Genomic DNA, 24,607 nt, shown 5'->3' with positions numbered 1-24,607 from the left:
TTCAAGCCAGACCCGCTGGTTTTCTGCTTTTACTTGGACTGGTACCGCTTGGGGCGTGTTCTTCGGAGAGCAGATGGCCGAAGCGCGGGAGACCGAGTTGAATTATGTAAGCACAGAACATTTCCATTGGCCCGAGTGAGTCACGAGGCCATGCCCAACCTCCTGGATCAGGAAAGGATGTTTCCTCTACCAAGAGTCTACAGTTAAGACTTGTGGCAAAAGGTGTGGATATAGCATTCTTTTTTTATTATTATATTATTATAATATATATTTTTTATATTATTATTATTAGTTTTTTATTTTAATTCCAGTGTAATTAACATGGAGTGATAGTAGTTTCTGGTGTACAGTATTATGATACAACAAATCTAGACAGTGCCCATGGCTCATCATGGTAAGTGTGCTTGCTCTGGAGTCCCCAGTAGGGCAAGATGTGGGTGTGGAATTCTGTATGGGCAGGGAGGGGGCTGGAGAGCCAGGACGTTCCTCCAGTCTTCCATGGTGGGGAGTGGTATGCTTGCTTCCAAATACGGGGGTAAGGGGAGCACTGACAGCAGCTTCCTAACCCCATCATCGCCATCGTCCTCGCTGACCGTGAGAGCGGCTGTCCTCCAGCCACCTTGGGGTAGCTCCCTAACACCGCCAGCCCTTCCCCAGCTCCAGTTCCCACTGGGCTTGGGGACTGAGTGATCATTTTCCATCTTATTTTTAGAATTTTTCGAAGGAAGGAGGGAACCTTCTGGATGGTCCTCGAGGCTGTAGAATCCTACCGGTATTGAGCACACTGCACCTGGTAAGCCCGAGCCCTGCCATGAGGCCAAGGGTGGCTTGGAGCCCTTCACCTTCCTCTGCCTGCCCTGCCTTCCAGGGTGCCCAGCCCCGGGCCTGGCTCAGCCCAGGCAACTGCCACAGGGGAGTCTGGAAGTCAGATGGGCAGTGTCATCCCAAAGGAGTCCCTCCACAAAGCTGGTCTTTGGGCCAGGAGGACCAGCCAGCGGCCGTCCCGCCCCCCCCCGCCCCCCGCCCAGGGTTTCCACAGACAGCTCCCCTGTACAAAGACTGAATATTTCTTCTCCTTGCTCCGCAGCATTGATGCCTTGCAGATCCTCAGGGAAAGTTGAAACATCACCTTGCCCTTGGGGGTTCAGCCGCAAGTTTCTGGATTGGCGCTTTTCTTCTCCTGCTCTGTGGTCCCACGGATGGGCTTCTCCTTGGCACTGGAATGAGAGCCGGTGGGTGGGAGGGATCGCTCCCAGCACAGCGCCTGGCTCTGAGTGCATGTTCCTCAGACTAGAGAGGAGAGGAATTGGGGCCAAGAAATCTCTCTCACCACGGGGACAGCCTGGTTCCCGTGATCGGAACTAAGATAAGGTCGGCTACCTGTAAGGAGTATTAGCCGGCCTTAAAAAGAAAGGAAAGGCTGGCAGGAGTTACAACATGGATGAACCTCGAGGACTTTAAGCTAAGTGACAGAAGCTGGGCACAAAGAGATGAACACGCAATGACCACAGTCACGGGAAGTGAGCTAGAGCAGTCAGATTCACAAGGCAGAAAGGACCGTGGCAGTTGCCAGGGGCTGGAGGAGGAGTCGAAATTTTATACAATGAAAAGAGCTCTGGAGATGGACAGGGGTGATGGCTGCTTGGCCCTGGGTACACTTGATGTCATCCAACCTTATGCCTGAAAATGGCTCAGATGCTACAATTCATGATGGGTGTATTTTACCGCAATAACACTAACCAAAAGAAGGCGAAAGCTGGAGGAGCTACTCACCCGGGGACACACAGCCACTGGGAAGTGAAGCATCAGTGAGAGCCAATGCAGGGTGAATGCCACGGTGACACTTTTCCCTGGACTTTCCCATGAGCCGCTGCAGTGAGATCAGGAGAAAGACCCTGGCAGGCATACCAGCCAGTGGCCAGGACAGCATAGTCGGCCTGGGACGGAGCTCTGGGGGCCCACCTCTCCCCTCCAACATGGAACAGGTCGCAGCCTGAGTCCTTGCCACCCTGCAGGACAGAGATTGGAAGGCAAGCACCTCAAGGGGTGGGTATGAAGACGAGATGAGCTCATGTTCCAGCTCATGGCCCAGCACGGTTCTGGGCCGCTGTGCAGAGTTAAATAGATACACAAATGATGCAAGATCAGTGCCACCAGGTGGGCCCTGGGAGAAGAGTTTGCTCTGTCCACCGTGGGAGTGACCGCAACGTCTCAGGATGGCTCTCGAAGTAGGTGTCATTTGCGTGCAGGGTAGAGAAGGTTTCAGAGGAGGTCTTGAGGTGGGTCTGGCATTCCTGGTGGAGGTTAGAGCTGGAGTAACAGTCGGCAGGTGCGGTGTCTGACCCCTTCTGAGAACTGCAATGAGGCTCATGTGACTAGAGTGGAGGACCGAGGGTAATCAGTAGGTTCTTTGATTTACAAATCACAGAAACTCAGCTCAAAGGGAATGTTTTGCTCGTGTTATCAGAAGAGTGTGGGAAATGAGCTTCAGGCATGGCTGGATCCAGGATTTCCCCTTCCTTGTTCCTTCTCCTCGTCCTGCTTTCCTGGCGCTGGCTTCCTTTTGAGATCAATGAATGGCTCAGGGCTTCCTTCTCTCCTGCTTCAACCTTAGCTGGAGAAGAACATTTTGTTCCTGGGAATCCCAACCAAAGTCCCAGGGTTGACCCTGATCGACCCAGTTTCGCATGGCAATCCATCTCCAGGCAAGCTCAGTGCTACTGTCTGAACTGGGGCTTGGACCCACCCCTAGATCTTGGGCTTGGAAGATGTCAGCCCTGCCTGGACAACACGGCTGAGAGTGGCGGGGGGATGGGCAGTTCCTCAAAGGAAAGCTAGGATGAGGTTTCCAGAAGGAGGGATGTAAATGTTAATCAGGCAAAAACACCAGACATCCTCTACAGGTAGCAAGAGCTAAGGCTGCAAGAGAAGCCCTCCTCTCATTCATACCCACCCCCCACTTTTCCTGCCTCCCCCTCCTGCTCCAACAAGATGTACTCATTCGCGCCTTGTTGGTTCCTCTCCGCACATGTTCCCAACCTCCCTGGATGCTGGGCGTAATCTCGTCCCCATGAGAGATGCCAGCAACACCTTCTGGAAACACAGCGTCTGCCAGCTGCCACCCCCCACCCTCACTGTGGCTACATAATTAGAGTCAATGGGGCCGGGTGGCTGGCGGTGTGCAGGTCTCAGGCTGACCTGTTTCTCCAGCTCCCTCCAGCCTCCCCGTCCTGCCTCGGAGATCCTCGGCCTTGGAGAGGGTGTGGGTAGCATGCGACACTCTGGCCCAAACCCACCTTAATCAGGTTTGTGAGCACAATCCCAGAAGGCTCTTGGTGGCTCGGCTGATATGCCAGTGCCAAACATAGAACAGGCCCAGCCAGTCCCACCCTTAATTCTGTAAATTGCTGGAAATCAGATGATAATGCTAGCCCGGGGAGACATAATTTGTGATAACCCAGCCCGGCCCCTGCTGGGTTTGATCCAAGATGACATCCATGGAGAGAAGCGTGCCTGTGGCTTCAGCCCCCTTCTCCGCATCATGTTCCCTTTTTAGCCTTTAATTCTTGGTCCCAGTGGCCATCTGCTGCTGCCGCTACTCTCCCCTCCCCCCCAAGTCCCTGAAAAGCTCACTGGGGCCGGGAGGAAACGGGCCGGGAGGAAACGGGCCAGTTACTCATTCATTCACCCTACAGATCATTGTTGGGCTGGTACTGCATGCGCGGAGCCTGGGAGGTACTGGGGACAGGGACAGGATGCCCGCAGGCCCCCGGACTGCCATCTAGAGCAGGGAGGAGAGACTGGCATCACTCTCAGGAGGGTCTGAGGTTATAGGGACAAGACTCCCAGGGTAGCAGAGTGGGGAGGGGTGTCAGGCACTACTTGGGGGACTGAGGGGATAGGGCCTCCGGGAGGAGGAGAGAGCTGCCCCAAGCAAGCTGCTGACTGTCCAGAGCTCTTAAGAGACTCCTGGCCCCTTGACCACGGCCATGGGCTCCTGTCCCGTCCCGAGGCTGAGGGCCAGGGTCGGAAATGGTCACGTCTCTCCCAGGAGGTGTGAGCATGTGGGTGCTTCAGACCTTCCTTCTCTGCCTTCCCCGCCCCCCCCACCACGACTTCCTGAAATAGATTCTGTTCGTCTCCACCGCACAGATGGTTACGGCGCCCGCTAACTTGGGGATGGGGCCAATCGCTGGGGTACAGCGGTGAGCCAACGCTACCCTGCAGATAGGGACGGAGGCATTTCACATGTAAATGTTGAATGGTATCTGCCTGTCATGAAGGCAAGGGCCTGGGCGGTTGAGAAATAGCAGGGGAGCCAGCTGACTGGGGTGGGGGGGAGGAGGCATCCCCAGCAGGAGGGCTGGAGGACGGAGGGGAAGGGGAAGAGGGTGGCTGTGAGAAGAGCCAAGTCGGGACCAGGGCACCGCAAAGGCCAGGGGGGTAGGATAATAGGGGGCGAGGGTGATGCGGGGTGGGGCGGGGGAGTGGGTGGGCCTAGCCGTGGGCCCTTGAACTTCGTGGAGGACAAGGAGGCGGCTTCGGGGCACCAGGATCTGAGGTCACACTGTCAACCTGGCTCCAGGCCTGCACACACGGAACCCCGTTACATTTGAGTTTCAGATCAACAATGAATCATTTTTTTAGTATAAGTGTGTCCTAGCTCCTCCAAGCTTACGCTAAAAAAAAAAAAAAAAAAAAAAAAAAAAAAGATTTGCTGCTTATCTGGAATGTAACTGGTGGTATCCTGTTCTGTTTTTTTATCTCTTTGCTACACTGAGCCACCATCTGTGGGGAGGTGGAGGCCACCCCCGTGCCTCCTTGGGGCTGGCCCTGTCACCTCTCAGGCTGATGAACCAGACGACTAAGACGGCCTGCCTGTTGTCACCCTTGCTTTCTGCTCTGGCCCCCTTCAACCCATTCCCCGGGCTTCCCATGGAAGGAACCAGGCAGGACAAAGGGCCTTCTGAAGTCACTGTCAGGAGCAGGGGGACCACTGTGACCTGCCAGTTTTAGGGCCCCTATAATAGGTCCCTTCCATCCTGCCTTTGAGCCTTGGCCCGGGTCGTCCCCTCTGCCTGGCCCTCTGTCGTTCGCACACCGGCTTATGGGAGGCCCAGCTTGTGTTGATGCTCAGCTGCTAAGCTCCCATTATGCCCTACGCTTCCTATGTGATTGTCCCCGTCACCTGTGGGGTGGGCTCCTTTCTCGTCCTTGTACAGATGGGAAAGCCGAGATGCAGAGAGGCTGGGTGACAAGGATGCAGACCAGGTCCCAGTCGTGGGACTGCCTCACCATCCTCGCTCCTGGAGGGTCCGGGGCAGTGCTAAGCTCAGGCATGGACTATTCCTGTTCTCAGGCCACAGAGACTCCACACTCCCCCTCCCCATCTTTCGTTTTCCGATTATAAACCCGCTTCCTGCTCTAACCAGCAGGAAGCAAGTTTTCCTGTTTCCTTTTAAAATATCCAACTAGATTTTTTGTTGACTCCTTGTTCCTGAGGCTGGTCCAGCAAGACAAATAAAGAATTTCTTGATAAAAAAAAAAAAAAAAAAAGTAAGTCTGCTGTCCCCTGGGTTTCGAGGTTTTTAGCATCTTGAGCCATTCAGGCTGCTTGACCTATGACTAGCACACCCCATTGGGCCCTGGTCCTCACCCCTCTGGCCCATGAGCAGTCCTCTCGCCTTCGCTCATCGGCAGCCCCAGCCCATACCAAGCACTGCCTGGCGTCGGGCATCTCAGGCTCTCCCGGGTTAATCAGGCTGATTGGTTTTAATCAGTTCCCCGCTGCCAACAAAACACCAGGGAGCCAAGTGGGGGTGGGCAGGGGAGAAAGTCTGATTCACGGGGCACGGCCTCTCTGTGTGAGTGGCCGAATGCTTACCCACTCTGGGCCGGTCTCCTCGTTCCTGTAAATGGGAGGCGGACGACGTGATTCTGTGATAATAGAGGCATCCATTCATGAGGGTTTTCCGGGCACTTACTTAGTGTGCTAGAAAATGTTTTCAGCCCTGGGAGATGCCCATGAACAAAAGGGACAAGGCTCTGCCATCATAGGCTTATATTCTTTGGGGAGACAGTGAGGCTATGGCCCTGTACTGCCCACGGAGGAAACCCCTAGCACGGGTGTCTATTTAAATATAAAGGAAACAAAATGAAATCAAGTTGAAAATTCAGCTCTAGGTCGCCTGGGTGGCTCAGTCAGTTGAGCATTTGACTCCTCGTTTTGGCTCAGGTCATGATCTCGGTGTCGTGAGATCAAGCCCCACGTCGGGCTCCATGCTCGGCAGGGAATCTGCTGGAGTCTCTCTCTCTCCCTCTGCCCCTCTCCCCACTTGTGCTCTCTTTATCTCTCAAATAAATAAATAAATCTGAAAACAAAAAAAGAAAGAAAATCCAGCTCCCCCGTTACGACGGCCATGTTTCAAGTGCAGAAGCCCCTTTGTGCCTCAAGGCACGCCGGTGAGAGCTCATACGCACCATCACTGGGGTTCTGCTGGGCAGTGCTGCTGGGGACTGACAAGGCCTGTGCCCTCCAAGGGAGTGAGGACAGCTGGAGTGGACAGAGCCAAGCTTTTGGAGAAATGATAGTCAGGGAAGGAAATATTTGAGCTCAGGTCTGGCCTTGGTGAGGAGTGCTCCGTAGGGAATCTGAGGGATGACTCTTCCCGGCAGAGGGAACAGCAAATGCACAGGCCCTCGGCTAGGAGGTTGACCCATGAAAGGAGAAGGGAGTCCAGTGCCACTTGAGTGCATTAACGTGGAGAAGAGGGATAGGAAGGGAGACCTGTCAGGGGTTTGGGGCCGAATCATTTGGGGCCCTGCTGGCCACAGGAAGGACTTCGGCGTGATGGGAAATCATTAGGTGGTTTCCAGCTGGGGAGTGCCATGGTCTGTTAACAGGATGATCCCCGCTGCTATGTGGGGTGAGAGGTCAGGGGACAAGCCAGAAGCTGGAGAGAAGGCTGATAATCCCAATAATTATCAGCAGACAGTAGCCATGGGGGTGTTCGGATTCTGGAAACGCATCAATGTGGAGCATCAGTCTTGCTGATAGACGAGAAGAGCAGCATCGTGGAGAATCGAGGGGTTTCTGCACTTGGTGGGGGGGGATCAGGCGGGAGAGGATGCTGGTGGGCAACCCGCGAGGGAGCCAGAGTTCCCGTATGGGCCAAGTCAAGTTCAAGATCTACATAAGACATCCACGTGGAGGTGTTGGTGTGCTGTGGTCTAGCTGAGTCTGAACACCAGGGCCGGGGCAAGGTGGCATGATTAGTCTGGAGATAGTATTAGCGACCTAGCGAGTGTCACAGAGCGCTGTGGCCTTAATGCAATTACTGTCGTTTCTCAAGTCTGCTTCATGTCAGGCATACTATTACCTACCCTATCTTATTCAGTCCTGAGTCAACTCCAAGACGGAAGCCTGATCACTTTCTGAGAAAGGAAGCTCAGAGGGGTTAAGAGTCTTCTTCAAGGTCATACAGGATTTGATCTGAATCTATCCGGTTTCAAAGCCTTCATCCCCTCAGTGGCCTGAGGAAAGCGGTCATGTGTTCTGAATTCTGACTGGAATGGGCTGACCCATCTGCTTGAGTTTGAATGCTGAGGACCTCGGACGCCAGGCCACGGAGCCCAAATCCACGCAAAGGCAAAAAGTTTCCCAGCCCAAGGACCAGGGCTGCCCGGCCGACTGCCCTGGGTTCTGTTTCCTCCCGAGACCTCATCCTCATGGACATTCAGCCCTCTGACACCCTCTTGGGGTCTGTCTGATGGCCAGGGAACCAGGCAGGTAGAGAGGCCCGGGAGCTGCTATCATCCCCTCCAGAAGCAGGCAGGGGAGCACTGAGCTTCTAGGTTCCCTGCTGCCCCAGGAGACAGACAGCCCTTCCCCAGGACAGCCAGACTTCTGCACTTCCTCCCTAGGCATCCAGGAGTGGTGACAACTTTCCACCTTCTCCCTTCCCGTTTCGGGCTCCAAGGCTTGTGAGACCCCAGAGCAGAAAGGCCCACAGGGATCATCTGGAACAATGCACTCACTCCCTACAGATGGGAAGACTGAGGCCAGAGAGCTGTGTCTGGACTAGAATCTGGGTCTCCTGCCTCCATCTCTTGTCCATCTTCTGAGATCTCAGGGGGCTGGAAACCTTTATTTTCCTTCCCAGGGCTCTGAAACGACACGGGTGGTTCTCCGGGTGCTCCCTGGGCCTGTGTCAGGAGCGCCTCTGTGCACTCCCCCCCCCGCCCCGCACATGGCAGAAACGGGACCCTGCCATCTGCGCTTGACCCAGCCTGCCCACCAAAATTTGAGGACCACCCACCACAGGCTGGCCTCCCCACGTCAGATCCTTCAGGCCACGGGTCCTCCATTCAAAGTCGGCTTACTCTTTCCAAACAGACCTGATCACAACACGTCTCAGGCTCCTGGAAGCAGACAGCTGTGGGCAGGTGCTGCCTCCCATCTTCCGGCCCTGATTCCAGCCACCGCTCAGCCGCCCAGGTCCACACAAGCTTGCCTGCCCTTCCCATAGGTTTTGACTAGCTTCACCGCTTTGCCTCGAGCCTGCCCATACCAACACCCCCATCGCCCCCTCACTCCTTCCTGGCCTGGCTGGGCCTTCTCCGATACAAACCCCAGCACAGGCTGGAGGGGCAGGAGGAACGGTGCCCCTTAGGGTTGAGCTCGGCCAGTGTAGGAGAGCGGCTGGAGCACACTGGCTTCCATGTCCTTCCTGGGCTGCGTGCTCCCAGTGGTCCCAGAGGACAGAGCAACTCGTCTTGTCCTCCATGCCCTACCTCCCCCCCCCCCTCCCCCCCCCCCCGCCGCCCCATCCCTGCTCTCTGGGTCACACCCGCCCACTAAGTGCTCACACCTAAGTGTTTGTCACAGGCTCTGCTTTCTGGAGACCCCAGGTTCAGACACGCCCTGTCACTGACTTACATCCCATCCTGGAGTGTCACTTCCTGCAAGGACAGAGGTGACATATGAAACAAGACAGACTGGGCCCCTGGGGGGCTCTAATAACCAACACACACTGGTACTGGGGAAGGTGGGACACCCTCCAGGAGGCTCCCCTCCTTGCCTTATGGGTGGGGTAACTGATAGGAAATCAGACCCACAGGGGATGGCATGCTACGCTTTCTGGGAATGGAGAGAACCCCTCCTGTGTCCTTTCCTTGCACTTGCCTCTCTCATCCTGTATTAGATGGGCTCCTCTCAACTCCCACCGCCTGCAAACTCTAGATTCCCCCGAATTCCTTAGTAATGACCTAAATTCTTGTTGCTACGTGCCCGGTGTTTGCTGCCACCAGGATCCGTGACAGTGTGGCCGCCGGAGCCAGACTCCCTGGGTTTGAATCCGGGTCCTGCCACCTCTCACATGGGCAACTTCAGGCAAGTCACAACTGGCCTGTGCCTCATTTATGACATGGGGACAATACCTCCCTCATAGACTTGTTAGGAAAGTAACGTTAACGTGCAAAGTGTGACGGGCCACGTGGGGCACACAGTCGGTACATTATAAGCCTCGGCTATTATAATTATCACATTTTACTATCACCATAACCCTGTGGTCTAAACACTGGCATCCAATTCTTCAGATGGAAACTGAGGCTCAAGAGGTTGACTTACCCAGGGTGGGAGGGGGAGCTGGTCTTTGAATGCTCTCTGTTCCAGTCCAGAGCCTTGGGTACCGACGGACCAGTTTTCTGGTACTCAGAAACTGAGGTGCAGCTTTAAACTATCTTCCATCTTGGGGCACCTGGGGGGCTCAGTCAATTAAGTGTCTGCCTTCGGCTCAGGTCATGATCCTGGGGTCCTGGAATCGAGCCCCGTGTTGGGCTCCTTGCTCAGTGGGGAGTCTGCTTCTCTCTCTCCCTCTGCCCCTCCCCCTGCTTGTGCTCTCTCGCTCTCTCTCTCTCTCCCCCTCCCTCCAATAAATAAATAAAATCTTAAAACAAAAACAAAAACAAAAAAAACCACAACTCTCTTCCATTTTGACGGGAGGACTGGGCCCTTAGTGGAGCCCCCTGCGTGTGGATGGGCTTTGATTATTTGACAGAGAAGACGATCCAGGGGGAATGAAGGGCTTCCAGGGGCCCTTGGGACGCAACCCGCGGGCCCTTCCCCCAGACCACACCCCTTTCCCCTGAATCCACTTACCCATTCTCCCCAGCATCAGTTGTGCCTGTGGCCGGGCGGTGACCATCCAGGCTGCTGGGATCAAGGAAGGGATTTGTACTTAACCATGTTTCCAAAGCTGTAGCCCAAGGAAAACTCATGTCCTCAGGGACCTACTGGGGCTGAACAAAGAATAGAGAGCCCCGTGGCTAAAAAGGCCTAGAAAATGCACGTGGTGCCCCCAACATGGGCCCTTTCTCCCCTGGGGACTTCTGAGAACCTTTACTACAGCGATTGGGGCTGTGACTCTGCAGGGCTCAAGGGAGCACTCACGAGTCCCAAACAGACTTCTGCAGGGAACCCTCTCTCCTGGGGACAGTCTTCCAAATCTGCAGAACTCGCTTCGGGCACAGCTGCTGTAGTGTTTGGCACACTCCACCCTCCTCCAGACAGACAGATTGCCTCAGCCAGATGGGGGTTCCCTGAGCGGGCTGCTCCTGCCTGGGAAGTCTGTTGTCAGCTCTGGGGAGAAGGAGTGAGTCACCCATCTCTGGGCTTTGGGTGCCAGCTCTGGGGTGCAGAGAAGGGAGTGCTCAGGGGGAGGGACCAAGCAGCCCCTCTGGCCATGCCCCTGTGGCCTAGAAAGGGAACCCCACCTCTAACGACTGTCCCAATAGTGGCTCAGGTTCTGCCCCGATGCACCTGTGACTATAGCCAGGGCGGTGGGGGTGGGGGGGAGGTAGGGACCAGGATCAAAATCAAAATTCTTCCAGTTCACAGCCCTGGCACTGTGAAATTTACCAGTTGGTAAATAATTTGAATATCCTCCTTGGTAATCGGTACCCATCCTGTGCTCTAGCATCAGAGGACGTGAGCAGAGGAAGAACATTGGATTGATGCTAGGGGAGACAGAACAGACATGGGTCTTTAACTTTTCAACATCTTTCTCTGCCGCTTTCTAGCCGCACACCCCAAAGGAGGTTCTTTTCACTTCGAGTCCCAGGATTCTCATCCACCGCCTGGGTGTTCCGAGTGTAAGGGAGATCTGTGGCCTGCACAGGGTCTGGGCCCCAAAGAATGTTGCTTGCTTCTTGCTTCTTCATGGTGCCCAGGGAAGCAGGTGTTGGGAGAGACACTCCTCCTCAGTGTCCCTTGCCCAGAACAACCTCCTCATTAAGGGAGCTGTTCCACATCCCCATCTAATTACCCTCTAACCGCCTGCTCCCTGCTGGGCCCGGCCTGCTTGCTGCCTCCTGCCTGACCAGGAGACCCAGTCTAATTGGAAGGCACTCAGCGAGGCAGGACCCCACTCCTGCTGGGGCCAGCAGTCCAGGGGAGAGGCTGGTCCTCCCTGGCTCCTGCAGACTGCCTCCAGCTGAGGGCAGGGAGAGCCGAGGCGAGGCTGGCTTGTCCTAGGTTACGCACCCAGTGAGAGCAGGAAGGGCAAGGATGTCAGCTAGCCTTGTGCTGTTGGTGGCTCTGGATAGGTTTATTTTTCCGGAAAAGCAATCTCGAGGAGTGGTTGAGGGTGCACACTTGGAGCCCGACAGACTTGGTTTGGGTCTTTGCTCTCTGCTTACCAGGCTGTGGCTTTAAAAGCTTCCTCTTGGGGGACGTGGGTGGCTCAGTGGGCTGAGTGTCTGCCTTGGGCTCAGGTCATGATCCCAGGGTCCTAGGATTGAGCCCCTAGGATTGTGCCCTACTCAGCAGGGAGCCTGCTTCTCCCTCTTCCTCTTTCTGCCGCTTCCCTTGCTTGTGTGCTCTCTCTCTATCAAATGAATAAATAAAATATTTAATAAACAAACAAACAAACAAACAAACAAATAAAAGCTTCCTCTTGTCCTCTGTTTTGCCATCTGAAGAATGGGAATTCTATTGTGGGGAGGAAAAGAGAAAAGGCCATAAAGCGTTTAGCATAGAGCTCTGTGCACAGCAAGCACTTGGTTGGTGGGGGCTATTGTGAGAGCTGCACATTCCTGATTCCAGCCCACCGTTCAGGGACCCCTGCATCTATGCTACCCTACTCAATGCTCACAACAACTCAATGAGGCTATTTGATTTTTCACAGGAAGAGAAACTGAAATTCAGAGGTAAAGAGACGTGTTCAAGATCATCCAACCAGTACACAGAAGAGATCCAATCCCGCTGCTCTACCTGCATCCACTCCTGGCACTCATGCATACATAACTGGGTGCCTAGTGTGTCCCCCACTTGATTCTGGCAAGGACTGGCTTCCAAGCTTTTTGGTTACCTTCTCTTCTGTGACAAACACTGGAGCTCTATTTCCCACCCCCTCTTCCAGGCACGCCTCTGCCATAGGAGTGAGAAAGCTACACTGCGCAGACTCTCTACTAGGTAAGGATGGATCTGAAAATCTGGATGGGGGAGTTGGGGGAAGCAGTAGTGGGAAGAAGATTGGCCCCTCAACGAAAGCTTTGAATTCCTGGTAAAGAGCTCAAACTCCACTAGTTCACGGATCAACTTCTACTCTCTTCCTTCTTTAAATGTAGATGTGAGCTCTGGAGATGCAGCAGCCATCTTGTGACCAGGAGACCTCAAACATAGGATGAAAACCAATAAGCGAAGCATGTCCAAGAAGACAGGTTGGAATTCCAGGTTCCCTGTGGCATTATTGAGGTTGGAACTACCACTTAATCTCCCTACCCACCCACCCCAACCCCTATTTGTTTAGGGGCTAAGTTCAAGCCAGTGGTTCTCAAAGTGTGGTACTTCCTTGAACAGCATCATCAAGATCACAAAGGAATTTGTCAGGAAAGCACATTCTTGCCCTTCCCCCCTAACGCCCAGATCTGCTCAGTCAAAAACTCTGAATGATCTGGGTTTCTAACAAACTGAGTGACTTTAATATTTAGGAACCACTGGCCAAGAGCCTTGTTCATTCAGAACCCGTTTACTCGAATCTGAGTGCAAGCCTCCTTGATACCACACCTCTGAGCTTCGGCTCAAAGTCTTTTCTCTGTCTAGAATGCCCAGTTTCTTCTTTCCTCCCTCTCTGCCAGTCTTTTTTATGAAGTGAATTAATTTTAATCATAGAAATCCAGAATGGCAGAAAATTCTGCTGTTGCAGTTTGGCAAGGTACATGACTAGTTTTTGGATTAGGTCTCGACCGTCTCGGAGGGCTGGAGAAAAGCAGAAAGCTATAAAATTGTTCCATTAAAAAAAAACATGTCCGGTTCCATCTGGAAAACCCAGAATCGGTGTTTTATTTTTCTCTCTCTCTCTCTCTCTTTCTATATTAGGCCGGAAGGAGTGATCGGCAAGCCCCAGTATCCTGACTTTCAGCGATCATGGACCCTGAGGTCCCCGTCCTGACGGGGCCACCGTCGGAGCCCGGAGCTTGTCCACTGTGGCCGCCAGCATGTGGGGGCAGATGTTGTCGTTAGACTCTGCTGCATGACAGACCACACCAGATCTTGGTAGCTTAGACTGACTATTTTTTTTCCCCCAGATTCTGTAACTGACTGGGTAACACCACTGCTGGCTGTGTCTGTGGTCAGCGGAAGGCCACCTGGGGCCTGGGCCCTGCCAGGATGGTGGCAACACCACTTCCTTCTCCCTCTACATGGTCTTTCAGCCCAGATATCTTCAAGGCCTGGTCGGTGTAGGGCACAGTCCCAAGAGGGCCAAGACAGAAACCCAAAGGCCTGAGATCCTATGCCTGTGCTTCTGGCAGATTCTGTTGGTGGTAGCAAGTCCCAAGGTCAGTTACGTGCAGGAGGGTGGATTACCAGTCTCTATCCCTGCTGGGAGTCCATATCCCTACTGGGAGACAGGGCCGTCATGCAGAGGGGTGGGTACCCTGGCCTGGGAGGAATTTGCATCCTCCATAAAGAATGTTCACATCTGTCTTCCAGCCACAATTGATTCACTTTCCTTCCTCAGCAGGTCCTGTGTGGCCTGCTCCCAAGACCCTCAGGGTTTCCTCCAAGGGCAGCATCAGGTTGAGCATCTGGAGTCTTGTGGTCTAGGTCAGGTCCGGATGTGGCTGGTGCTCCACTTCACGCCGGGCAACTGATCTACCCTCACACACCGGGTATGCAATGCTGAGACAAGATAGACTATTTCGTTTTGAAAAGGCAGGAACAGTAGACGCATGGCGATGGCTGGTCTGTAACCATCGCCATGTTCTGGAATCCAGCCAGGCGCTTGTGATCAAGATGCTCTGCTCTGGGGACAGAAGACAGTCCTTGATTAGGGCCTGGTTCTGCTCCTGGGGGTGGCCCTGGGTCCATCATTCCCTTTGGCTGTTGGCTCCAACCCTGGGCTCTGCTGTCTCAGAGGGTCTCCCTTTCCAGAAGAACTCTTTGCACTGACTAGCTTTCTTGGTCTGCTTCCTGTGTGTAAAACTCACAGGGCTCTTTTCATTTAGAACTGTTTCAGGTTTTTTTAGTCCAGACTAGGGGTACTCTGCTTAAGACGATTCTCTCAAATGTTGTGGGTTTCTCATGAATCACACCTGGGGATCTTCAATGCCCCAGAAGCCACTTCATTCTTTTTGAGACAGATCTCTACCTTGGGTGTGCCATAGTTCAGCATCCATAAGATTCTTAGAAACTCTTTCCTACAGCGGAGAAGGCTACACAGCACTGCCTTAGACAATTTTAAGGTCTTAATAAAGGGTTATACAAGAGTGCCTGGGTGGCTCAGTCGGTTAAGCATCTGACTCTTGATTTTGGCTCAGGTCGTGATGTCAGGGCGTGGGATGGAGCCCCACATGACGCTCTGTGCTCAGCAGGGACTCTGTTTGGGACTGTCTCTCTCCCTCTGCCCCATCCCTGCTCACACTCTCTCTTTCTCTCTCTCAAATAAATAGATTAAAAAAGAAGAAGAAGAAATGGTTTTATTTTTCAATGCACTACCTTCTGATGGTTTCCTGTTGTCTCTAAATTCTGCTTGCAAACAGAACAGAGCTCTCTTAAGCTCATCTCTCTCTTCTTATATCTTATCAGGAAGGAAGTCCATTGGCAGTCTCCTCCACATTTGGCTTGGAAAACTCTCTAGCCAGACCTGTGAGTTCATTTGGTGCATGTTCCATAATCCAAGTATCCGCAGGTAACAGTCTTGCCAATAGTTCTGCCACAGTGCAGCACGTCCCCCTTCCCCAGGCTCCAAGAGCAATTTCCTCCCCGTGGTTCCAGCTCCCACTGATCATTCCGTGACTATCCTTCCAGCCTCTGCCCATCTCCGGGGCCCCTGGACCCGTGCACATGAATTAGCTCTGGGTTTTGGAAACAGCCCAGGCACTGGTATTGATTTCTATAACTGGTATCAGCTTATCAGCATAAAAAAATGTGGCCCGCAACTTAGCGATTTAAAACAAAGATCTAGGCTAATTCCTGACTGTCTGAGGGGACTCTCTGCTGTGTCTGCTGGGCTCGGGCACACAGCTGTAGTCCACTACCGGCTCAGCGGGGTCGGAAGGGCCTGGGCGCTCACTCCCGCCACTGGCCCTGGCGCCGGCTGTGGGCTGAGCGCCGCGGCCCTCGGCGTGGTCTCTAACTAATCCTTCAGGAGGCCAGCCCAGGCTTCTGGACAAGGTGGGCTCAGGACAGAGTCCCAGGAGGGCAAAGGCAGAAGCCCAAAGTCCTCTCGATGCCTGAGCTCCGAAACTCACGTGACCTCACTCCAGCCAGACTCCGTTGTCTCAAGGCCAGCCTCGATTCAAGGTTGACAGAGAAACGGGCTCTCCCTCTGGCTGGGACTCAGCGAGGTCATACTGCAGAGGGGCGGACACACTAGCATGGGAAGAATTCGTGGCCCTTAAACAAGCTACCACAGGACTTCGTTTCTGTGGGCGCTCACGTTGCTTCGATGCCACAGATGGCTTCGTGTCTCCTCGGAGACCTCTTACTGCAAGCCCGTGCTTGGCTCCTATTTTTCTGTCAGGAATTGTTTAGTTGCGAGGAGTGGAAATCACTCAAAATAGCTCAAAGGAGGCCGGGGCGATACAGATATCATGGAAATGACACAGGGTTGGGCCATAAAACCTAGAGCAGGGATTGTTCTCTCATGTACTTTATTTCTCTCTTTTTTCCCCAGGGTCTTCCTCCTCCTCCTCCTCCTCCTCCTCCTCCTCCTCCTCCTTCTGCTTCAGGTCTACTTACTTACTCTGCATCCTTGTGGCTTCTTTCCTCCCCTCTAATTTTGGTCCCAGACATGGAAGCAAGAGTCCGCCCATCTGCGGGGAGAGGAGGCACGAAAGAGAACCTTCCCGACTTTGCTTCATGTGGGGTACAAACTGGCTCCAATTCCACAGGCCCCTACAGACCCAGAGCCCAGCGCTTGTTAACTGGAGATTTCATGTCTGTTGGCTCCTATTTTTATGAAAGAAAAAAATGGGTCTCTGGCCCCAAAGCGAGCTGACTGCCCTGGAGTAGCTCTCCAGTCTTCGTTCCGTCCATTACAGATGTCAGTAAAGACATAATACAAACGTGGCTCCCCAGACGCACCCACACTGTCGAGCAGGGGCTGCTGGAAATCAGTCTTGACTTATTTCCCGGGGACCCAGGAGGACCCTCCAAGCTGTCTCCTGGAGACCTAAGTAAGGGGCCCTTAAAGAGACACAGCTTGCCCTGTCAGCCTACTCCTCCTCCCCATGAGGACCTTTTCCTCCAGGTCACCTCAGAAATGGCTGTTTTGCTCCTGGAAGGACAAACCATCGCTTCCTCCCGTCGGAGGCGCTCTCCAGCCAACATGGAAAAGATCCTCCCTTTCGTGAACCGCATGACCATCAGCCTCCATGTCTCCGTCGGCGGGGTGGGTGTGGGGTCCCCACCTTACGCAGTGGGGGAGGGTCAAGGGCAGCAAATGCCTAATACAGGTCATGGTACTGGAAAAACTAAGAAAGAAATAGCAATATGATAAGGCTAATAATGAATAACCAATATGAATAGTAACTAAACTCCCTTGGCCTGAGTTTTGAGAGCTTGGGTAGAGGAGTAGGATCCCCTCAGTCCTGGGGACACGATAAAGGGTATCAGGTATGTGGTGACTCAGTCAAGTGACTCGATGCTGTGCACGTGTGTGGGGGGGGGGGGGGTGTGGACAACAGATTCCTGCGCACCTACAGCTCCCACCATGCCAGCTCTTTAATCTGCCATGGCCCATGGCCTGGGGCGAGGGGTTCCCAGAGCAGGTTGTAGCAATGTCCCCGAAGCAGGGTTTCCCCGGGACCGTGCCTCTTCCTCTCGAGGTCAGCTGGGTCCCCGTGAGGCCCAGGACCCGGCAGCCTAGTCCGGGGATGGTCCCGCTGAATCCGGGGACAGAGAACCCCCTGATGGGTTGTGCGGGCCTGTTTTCCCTTTGCTCGGCTTTCTGCTTTGTGGCTGTCGCCTGCTTGGAGCACCTCTGTCAGAACGCGGGGTCAGGATTGGGAATGGTGAAATCCAAGTCTGCGAACCCAGTTCCCAGGCAGGGCGGCTGTGTACGGCCCTGGCAGGAAGCTGAACCCCTCACTTGCTGCTTTCGAGTCTGGGGAGCTGAGCTGGCAGCCGTTGACTATCCTGCCTCCGAGGCCTGAATGAGATTGGCTTTCTGCCCTTTGTTCCCAGGCCTGGTGAAGTCCCAGAGCTTCTCCTGTACATTTGCTAATTCCCATTGGGGGGCTGGGGCGCTCCTTTTTCCGGCCCCTACTTCCTGGAAGGGCCCTCTGGAATGTCCCTCACTCACCCTACCATGGAATTGGCTCGATTTGGAGAAAGGCAGCAACGACACACGCATTTACAAAATACTCGTGAATCCAGGATCTTCTGCTGAAAATTGTTTGGAAAACCTGGGGAAGGGGAAGGGGAAGGGAAAGGGTTGGGCGGAGCCTCATCCCGGAATGCACAGTCCCATACCGCCCCCATCCCCACACCCCCACCCCCCTGCCTCTCTCTGCCCTGACAATGTCGCGCAGCGTGGATCTGGAGCAGACTGCCTGGGTTCGCGAACCCCAGCTTTGCTGCTGCTTCCTAGCCTCCCAGTCAGGGGACACCTTCCCCGCCTCCCAGTGTCTCTATCAGATGGGGGGACTAAGGTGCCTGTTCCTGGATGTTTGTTTTGGGGCCAAGACAAGTTAAAAGGGTCTGTAGTAAAGTACTTGGAGGAATGCCTCACTCAGAGAAAGTTTGGTAGCAGTGGACAGCAAAGTTTTACCCCTGATTCCTAAAGATCATGGCGCTGATCTCAAACAGTGGCTCTGAGAACAAAGAATCGACCTTAAGTGGGTGGTGGACTGGTTTTTTTGTTTGTTTGTTTGTTTGGCTTTTTTGGGGGAGGCTTGCTTCCAGGCATCTAACTTGCATCTTCTAAGGGGAGGAATTCTCTCTTTTGTGGTGTGGGTAGACCAAGTGGCCCTTTCCTTCCACAAAAGCCCTTGGCCATTGACACCCAGGCTCCTGACTGTGCCTCTGCCAAAGGAAACCCTCCTCTCCAGATTCTGATGCCACAGTGCAAGAACAGATGGACAGTCCTTCCCGGCGGCAGCAGTGGAGACAGGCTCCAGCCAGCCTGTCCCTTGGCTGGGACGGGGACTGTGTCCACTGTGACGCAGGGCCACTGTGGGCTCCTACCAGTTTTCCCAGCCTCCCCACCCATCCTATTTGCCCCCTAACTTCCGTGTGCGGCAGAGATCCGCGGCTCCCTCCAGGAGCATGGCCTCTGAGCCCGTACTGCCAGAGCATTTGGCTGGGGCCATGGCTGCTTGGAATTTAGCTGTATTGCCCAGCCCCCGTTGAGACTGGGGTGATGGTGGAGCAGGCTCTGGGCGATGGGCTGTGAGCGGAGGCGACATGTACACCTTCTAGGCTGCGTCCCTCAGTGAAAGGAAAGTCCTCCCCTCCCCTCATTCCCCTTCCCACCAGCTACAAGTCCGAGATGCCAGTAAACCTTCATGCATCACATGAGAGACTCGCGCAGAACCACCATGATGTTCAGGGGGTCATGAAATTCCTGTCTTATCCGAGCCACCGTTGCTTCTGGTCTCCCCTTTCCAGAAGCCCCACATGCCTTCTCTATAGCTAATATACCTTCCAGCGGGTTGTCTGCTTGGCCTCAGGCAGCCCCAGATGCTTTCCTGGTCTCCTCTTGTGTCTTCTCACCCACCTTCTCTTTACCTTTAATCCTTTTGAGTTCTTTCTCCCTCTTTCTGTTCTTTCTGTTCTGCTTGGTAAGCAAGCACCTTGCTCGTTGAAGAAGGTGGAACAGAGTGTGCCCATTCCTCACGTTTTCTGGGCAGATCAGGGCATCAACTAGGATTCGTTACGATTCTCCTCCGTGGCTTCTCCCCGCTGCGGTCCTGGATGGCCTGGGAGCTGCGAAGTCTCCCTCCTCCCGAGGCTGTGTCCTTTGGTGCTCTGAGGCTTTGGCCCCTGGTCAAGTTTTTACCTTCCTCTCCAGCACTTGTCAAAATATTTTTTTCCAAACAGTGTTCCATTTCCTCCTACGGGGAGCCCTGGGGCCAGCTGGGAGATTAGTAAGAGTTCCTCGACTTTGGTAGGTTTGTTCTGTTTTGTTTTGCCTGCGAGCCTAGCATCCAGTTCTTCCATTTGTTTGATCTCAAGCTGGAAAACAGAACCCAAGGATTCTGGATGCACAGCCCATGGAGAGAGGCCTGTGGGGTCAAGGTCAGCCTCCCCTGAGTGGAGCTGCAGCATCGAGTGGCAAAGCAAGAGGTTGTCAGCTCTGGAAGGGCCCTGAAAGGCCCAGTGGGGTAAAGTGAGGCTGTTGCCGGACACCACGGGTAAGCCAGAGGCCACAGCAGGGGTCCTGTGTCTCTTAGGTCATCCCTGTACGTGTGCGCTCGAGACCCAGAAGAATCACTTACGGGTCCTCCTGGGTTCCTAGTGACTCACAGCTTCATAGAGTTGGCTCCCCAAAGTCAGTGCCCTGTGGCAGAGAGTGACCATGACTAAGAGGTCTGGGGGCATTCAGGAGGGGGCCTACTTTTCTCAGAGGGAGCCCAGGGAAGCTTCCTGGAAGAGGGGGGATTTTAGTTGCTTCTGGATGAACAGTGAGATGAGGACCTGTGACCAGAGAGGAAAGCTTTCCAGGGATAAGTATGGCTCATGCCACGAAGGTTGATTGTGTGTTGGTGTTTCAGGGTTGAAGGGTAGAGGTGATCCTGCTTCTAGCAGCTTATTATCATCCAGCAAGGGAGACAGGAAGTGAGCCTAATCCCCCAAGTTAGTGTCTAGTTACAACCGCAACGGACGCTGCAAAGGATAGGATCGGGAGGCTGCGGGATGGTCTAGTGAGCTCTGATCTGGTTGGGGTCTTCGCTGTCACCTCATCTGAGATTGGGGGAGTGGGGTGTCAGAGAGGGGAGTAGGAATTGTTACAGCAGAGATGGGGTAGGATCTCAGGGAGACATCACTAGCACAAGCACAGTGTGCAAGAGGCTCCCGAAAAGGAGTGTGGGATGCCCAGAGTGCAAGGAGAGGAGAGAAGGTCCTGGGGAGGCAGAAGGAGGCTGCCGTGTGTTCTCTGCAAGGGTATGAGGGCTAGAATGTCAACTCAAATGTTTGGGCAAGAAAAAGGATGGCCAAGCCTGCCGGTTGCTCCTACCCTCAGTTCTCCTTCTCTTAGCTGAACTCAGAACTTCAGTTTTTCTGCTGGGCCTGTAAGCACTCAGAATAAACATACTTCCCAGTCTCCCTCCTAGCTACGTGTAGCCATGTGACTAAGCTGTAAACATCAGAGTGTAAACAAAGATAGAATGTGCAAGTTTAAGGAAATGTCTTCAGATGGAGTGAAAGAGGACTTCTTTCTAATGGCTGGAAGGGAGACATGATGGCTGGAGCTCAAGCAGCCATCTTCAACCATGAGTTGGGAGCCCCATGTTAAGAGCAGTGAAGTAACAAGGTAGAAAGAGCCTGGATCTTTGATGATCATGAGTGTCATGGATTTGCCTCTAGGGAAAAACCAAAAACAAGCAAAGAAAATTTTTTCTTATTTAAACCACTTAAAACTGAATAGGATCTATGTTGATAACATGAATTTATTAGAGATGCTGGGGTAGCTCATGCAGTCATAAGAAGAGCTCAGAAACTGGGGAATCTTCAGGGAAAACATGCTAGGGAACAGTGGAATTCAAAATAATTCTAGAGAATTCTGTAAGGGGGCAAATTAACTAAAGGGGCACCACAGGAACCAAGAAACAAGGACCACAACAATTATTAGCTCTAGAGAAAACCAGAAAGTCCAAGAATGGAAATATAACCACAGCACTCTACTTGGTCCAACAGTGAGTAATATTTATTTGATCACAATTATGAAACTCTGATTATGGATTTAATTGAAAATGGAGATGAATTATTTTGGTAGTAATGTCAGAACGAGAAAAGGGACCAGAGCTGCCCCTAGTTCTTATAGTACCTCCGGACAATTAGAGAAACAGGCCTCTTCCTCGAGAAGCTTTGCTGCCTACTGGAAGGAAAATTGTCAAAAGAAGAATGCAAATCCATAATGCTTACCATATAAGGGAGGTCTCCAAGAGATGTGTTGGGGGGGAGTCCTGCAGTGGGGGTGTCTGGGAGCAAAAGTCCTATCTAGCATAAGTCAAGGGGTCGGGTCTAATACAGATGAATCAAGAGATAAAACATGGTGCAAGTATTTTGAAGTACGGAAATAAATACCCCCAAAAGTAACCAAAATGTTCCAAGTAGTTGCTTCTGAAGGCAGGGATGAGAGATGGGGAGGAGGAAGCCAGAATTTGCCTTTTTTTTTTTTTTTAAAGAAGCACTATTTAATTTTTTAAAATTATACTTTGAAAATATAAATTTAGGAAAACCCTGACTTCTCCATGGTTGCTCCCTCTTTTAAAGCCTCAAATCAGGGCACCTGGGCAGCTCAGTCAGCTAAGTGTCTGTCTTTGGCTCAGGTCATGATCCAGGGGGTCCTGGGATCGAGCCCCACGTTGGGCTCCCTGCTCAGCGGGGAACCATCTTGTCCCTCTCTCTCTGCCTGCCTCGACCCTTGCTTGTGCTCTCTCTCTCTCTTTCAAATACATAAATAAAACCCTCAAATCACCAGGAGAGTATTCTCTGCAGGTGTGTCAGAGTGGCCGGCTGTGGTTGGCGTGACATTGGATCCAGCGGGAGTGACTGTGTGAGCCCCCGTGTCTGCATCTGTAGAATGGGTATATGAGTGTATTTCCACATGCTGCTGGTAGAACTGCTGCAGGAGGAAGGCTGGCTTGTGTCTGATACACAGTCCTCTGGGGGCCGTCTGCCGCACTTGCTACTTTATTTGTTGTGCATCAGACACTCACGAACTTGCCTTAGCTCCCTCCTGCAGTGGTTCACAAATCAACGCGGGCATGAGTCACCTGGGGGCTGGAGAAACACTGCCAGGCCTCCCCCCTCCAGAGTTTCTGATTCAGTAGGTCTGGAGTGAGGCTGAGAATCTGCATTTCCAACAAGGTCCCAGGGGATGCTAAGGCTGATACTGCCGGCCCAAGGACCACACTTTGAGAACTGCTTCTCTAGAGCATACGCTGCTTTATGATGGACCCAGAGTTGATCTTGGCAAGCAGATGTGAGAGAAGGGAATTGGAAGAGCTCCAGCAAGGCTTCTTATGGGAGAATCCAGAGCTGGCGGAGCAGGGCCTTTGCGGGGCTTAGGATGGAAGAGGGATGGGGGAGGGTTTCATAAAAGATGTAATATTCCAGCTGAGCCTTGAAGGAGCAGGAGAAACGTGCCAGGCTGATGGGACAAAGAGCACCCCCAGCGAGGTAGGAAGGCAGGAGCATGAGAGAGAATAAAGCACATTTGAGAGTCGGTGCCCATTTGTGCCAAGTCCCATGACATCCTGAGACAGTGCAACAGAGTCAATGGGGCACCGGGCACGCTGTCGTGGGTGCCCTTAGAGATCCGAAGGGCTGAAATGATGAACGGCACACCCCGTAAGGGGCAAGAGGGTCCCAGGCAGGAGATGCTGCTAGAACCTTCTAACGGCTGCCTTCACACCCTCCAGACAAGGCATCTTGGATGACGCTTACAGATCTCAGTGATCTCACACACACAGGGAGAACATCACAGAGACCCATAATGAAGACTTTCGTCCCAGGACTGCCCGTTCCAGGGATGTATTTTCACACCCTTGTGGGAGACATAGTTGGCCTTTCCAGGTTGTGCTTGTGGGGAGCAACAGGGCTGATGATCTAAAACGAGGCCTGGACCGGAAAACCCCGGTTGCAAGCTCACGGGGGACACAGACTTCCTCTTTGGAAACCTCCTCCCCCCCCACCCACTACCCCCAGCCCCTTCTCCTTCTGTCTCCATCATGCCTATCACCGCTGGCTGTTTCCTGCTCTGTTCTAAATCTCATCCCAGAGAACCCCACCACTCGCCAGTAGCAATTGCCTGACGGCCAGTCAACAGGTGATGCACGCAGGGCGTTTCCAGGTGTCTGAAGGTGGCCACACCGAGCTCAGGGTCCCCAGGGGCTGCCGAGGCCTCACACCTCCCTGGGGGAACAGCAGGTTGGAGGTCCCGAACCGTCTGCATCCACGGCCCAGGTGAGTTCAGCCCTGACTGTGGACGAGTCTCCGGGCTCATTGCCGCAGGGGTGGCTCTGTGTACCCCACGCAGTGACCTCTCCTGTCGCATGTCCATGCAGGGTCCAGGGTCCAGGGTGTCGCCACACCTTCGTGCTCTCATCTGTTCCTCCGATTTCCTCAGGTAAGTAGGCACTGCTAGTACCCATTTCATAGAGGAGAAAAGTGAGTTGCTATCAGCTTACACAGGCGAGAAAGCCAAGGGGAGGGTGGCGTAGGGGTTGAGAGACCAAATGCTGGAAGCAGCCTGCCTGGCTCAGGTCTCGGCTCCAAACCTGCCAGCCATCGGACCTTGGGCAAGTCGCTTAACTCTCCGTGCATCTGTTTCCTCTGCTGCAAAATGAGAGTCTCTTCGAGGGTCACGTAAGTCAGCATATGTCAAACACTTAGAACAGCAGCGGCCAAGTACATGTCCGGTCTTACTGTTGTTAAGTGAATTCCCAGGCACCAAGTGGGATGAGCCAAACAGGTTCTAACCTCCTGTGCGCCTGGCTGCCCCGAGGCTGGTTTCTGGGAGCCGGGGGAAACGAGACTGTGGGGGCTCCCCCTGGGGCCTGCACCCCATATTCCAGACTCACACTGACAAGGGTTTGTGTGACCTTGGTCAATGTCCTGCCTCTCCGAGCCATCGTTTCCGTATCTTTCAACTGTCAGTTCACGAAGTGGTTCAAGGAGTGAACAGGACAATGGCAGCTAAATATAACAGTGTCAGGGTGAAGAGCCAGGCTCTGGAAACTTGCCACCGGCCAGACATTCTCTCTTCTAGCACATTCCAGCTGCGTGACTTTGGGTAAGTTACTTTCTCGCTCTGTGCCTCGGTTTATTTACCCGTAAAATGCAGATGATTAAATAGTTCCTACGTCATAGAGCTGTTGGAGGGAGGAATGTGCTGTCCCTCGAGGATACACTATCCAAGTGTGTGCCAAGATC

At 53.4% G+C, this 24,607-nt stretch overlaps 1 long non-coding RNA gene across 5 annotated transcripts; it reads left to right on the top strand.

Annotated features, from left to right (window-relative positions):
* The first annotated feature begins 306 nt into the window (after positions 1–306).
* LOC132008264 (uncharacterized) lies at positions 307–22,704 on the top strand. 5 transcript variants are annotated; one of them, XR_009401579.1, is made up of 10 exons: positions 307–394; positions 713–793; positions 1,088–2,228; positions 12,420–12,472; positions 12,628–12,754; positions 13,379–13,555; positions 13,714–13,839; positions 14,025–14,172; positions 15,089–15,148; positions 16,179–22,704. It is a non-coding gene; the product is annotated as an uncharacterized LOC132008264 (long non-coding RNA). The 5 variants fall into 5 exon arrangements; XR_009401580.1 differs by having other exon boundaries at positions 14,022–14,172; XR_009401581.1 differs by lacking the exon at positions 13,714–13,839 and having other exon boundaries at positions 14,022–14,172.
* Positions 22,705–24,607: the final 1,903 nt, after the last annotated feature.

Source organism: Mustela nigripes, unplaced genomic scaffold, assembly GCF_022355385.1.
Source record: "Mustela nigripes isolate SB6536 unplaced genomic scaffold, MUSNIG.SB6536 HiC_scaffold_76, whole genome shotgun sequence".
NCBI classification, from domain to species: Eukaryota; Metazoa; Chordata; class Mammalia; order Carnivora; family Mustelidae; genus Mustela; species Mustela nigripes.
The sequence above is the reverse complement of the archived record's forward strand: the minus strand, read 5'-3'. Positions and strand labels throughout refer to the sequence as shown.